The sequence below is a fragment of the Paralichthys olivaceus genome, chromosome 16 (genome assembly GCF_024713975.1).
Source record: "Paralichthys olivaceus isolate ysfri-2021 chromosome 16, ASM2471397v2, whole genome shotgun sequence".
NCBI classification, from domain to species: Eukaryota; Metazoa; Chordata; class Actinopteri; order Pleuronectiformes; family Paralichthyidae; genus Paralichthys; species Paralichthys olivaceus.
In genome coordinates, this window is record NC_091108.1 from 10,155,967 (window position 1) to 10,158,602 (window position 2,636).

The window sequence follows — 2,636 nt, forward strand, 5'->3', positions numbered from 1 at the left end:
CATCAGGGGCCTGTCGATCCCTGACAGAGGTATGGGCTCTACTGAATGCCCTTCTAGTTTCTATTTCATGGATGTTAATGAAACAGATCAGGCACATTTAGGGCCAATATTTATTTGGCTATTTGGCCTTGGCGATGGTGGTGTGTGCTCTAGAGTCTAGATTTTGTGTTTTAATCAAATCTCAGTTTTATCTCTGCAGAGAGTGTCATCGAGTTAGAAAGAGAAGAAGACACGATTAGGTGGCAGCGGTGTATCAGCACAGCTCTTTTGATTATCTCTTATCCATCCAGAGCTGTGAACTGTGGGTGTATAAAGCCAGCTTGTGTCAACGTGACAGTCTCCTTGTGAAGGACTGTGCAGAAGCAGCCACCGCTGCCGCCGCACCCCGTCAGACATCAAAGCTGTCCCCAAACACTGCACTTGTCAGCCTCCCTCTTCTGCTCCATACGCTGCTAAACACGAGTGCAAAAACCCAAATGCCCTGCGGCCAGGTTTTTTTTTTTTTACACTCCCTGCCTCTGTTCTGATCACACTTGTCTTCAAAGGCTACGGCCCTCGCACTGCTTGGTGGAATTTGTGAAAAGCATGATGCAGTAAAACTAATGTTGAAAGAGTTGAGTGGGTGAAGGAAAATGAGGGAAGAGGAGTAAAGAGAAAAGAGGTGGTGCGTATGTGTGGGGATATATCCCTGAGGAGACCAACAGCGTAGGGAAGTTCATTTGGGCTGGAGCCCCCCCACGCAATCCCTGCTCTCCCTCCCCTGCTCGCCATGCATATAAAATGCATGACACGGTCTGAAGAGGAATTTTAAATCAAGCCCTCCACTTTCAAAAGAGAGTCCAGTGTGGGTGTGGATGTGTGAAGAAAGAGGGCGAGATGGGCAGCAAGGAGAGGGGGAGAGGAGGAGGGTGAGGCCCTCCTGCCTTTTCTGCTTTAGGGCTACAAGGTGTAGAGGAGGCTTTCCCAGCCGTGGCTATCACAGGGGAGATTGTCTGATCAAAGCGGATTGTCTGGGGGTAAGTCTGGTCCACTTTTCTCCCTCATTTGGAAGTCCATCAGATCCATGCACGGTGCGCTTCTGCCTCATTTAGCAGCTTTACCACATTAAAAACTTCCCTCTGAAATCTGCCCATTTCCTTGAAAGAGGTCAAGAAAAGCACAGCATTAATCTCTTATTGGGATTTAAATTTTCAGTGAAGAAGTGGTTAGTACTAATCACCACAAGATGGAGAAAAAAAAAACTGATTGGAAACTGATTTTGGTTTTTAAAGAGTCTGTGGTTCAATGCTCTCCCTGCTTCAACTGTGTGCTACAGTGACACCTTGTGGCTGCTTTGCACAACACAAATGATCCAACAAGAACCAAAAACACCAGCAACCGAGTCTGACAAGCAGCAAGAGTCTCGACAGCTGATTTGCACCAAGCACGTTCATCTTAATATATATAGAGAGGATGAACTTTCAGCTGCTGCAGCGCTTGTTTGAATAAAAAAAAAAAAAACAGCCTTTTCCCCCAGCACGCACTCTGGCACATGGTTGCCTATCCCTGCTCGAAAATATCCTCAGGGCAGGATGCCAGGAGGAGAAAAGGCTCCAGGGCCTAAAGCTCAACAGCTCCCAGCTTTGGTGATAATAACTGCACTGCATGGCCATCTGTGGTCTGATGAGGCATTCAACAGAAATGTTTAAAGAACTGTGCAAGACGTGCATCCAAATCTCCACATCCTCTGGTAATCAGCAGGAGAGCAGGCGTGGGGAGAGAAAAACTACAAATCATGTCTGTGATCCATTGATCAGCATCAAACAGATACAGATTATTTGTTTGAAGCTCCACTGAGGAAATTAAAACAATTTAATGTCAAATACAAACTGACAGTCCAGACATTTAGCACACATACAAACATGAAAAGGCCGGTGTTCATTCTAAACATGGTCAGATTCTAATCTAAATTACAATCATACATCAATGAATGTCTGATGATTTGTTTAAAAGGAAAATTATTGTTTCAGCTCAATTTTAAGATGCATATATCAAGTCAGAACACAAGCGCGCAAGGTTTCTCTTCTGCACTTAGCATGAAAAAATTGTAGAGTACTTAAGTACTCTGTGCCCACTGACATATACTACCATTATTGGCAATACTTCGATCATCATTACAGTTCTTTACTGCTCCCTTCCTCTCTATCAGACATTTTCTTTTTGTTGATGTGCTCTGTTACAGGTGACATCTATTGCTTTTTGTTGCCTCAGTTTCCCACCATGAGTCGTGAGTGGTTGAAAATGAGTCAACAAGAGACAAATAAATCACAAGAGATTCTTAATAGTAATAAATAAATAGCCCACACATAAATGACTGACTGGATCTCCAGGAAAATAACTGAATGTTTGTACCAGATTTGAAGAAATTCCGTCAAGGCGTTCTTTAAATATCACTTCAACAAGAACAGTGGAGAAGCACAAGCCGAAAAACAAAGAGCCTGGCTGTCGTTGAGACATAAGGAAGAGAGAGATGAAACTTCAAACTCCAGGATCATGAATTCTTCCCTTGAAACACACCTCACATCTCCACAGGATGATGTGTCTCTGAAAGAACTGCTGGGTTTGTGTCCACGGTGAAGAAACAGAATGAACGCAGC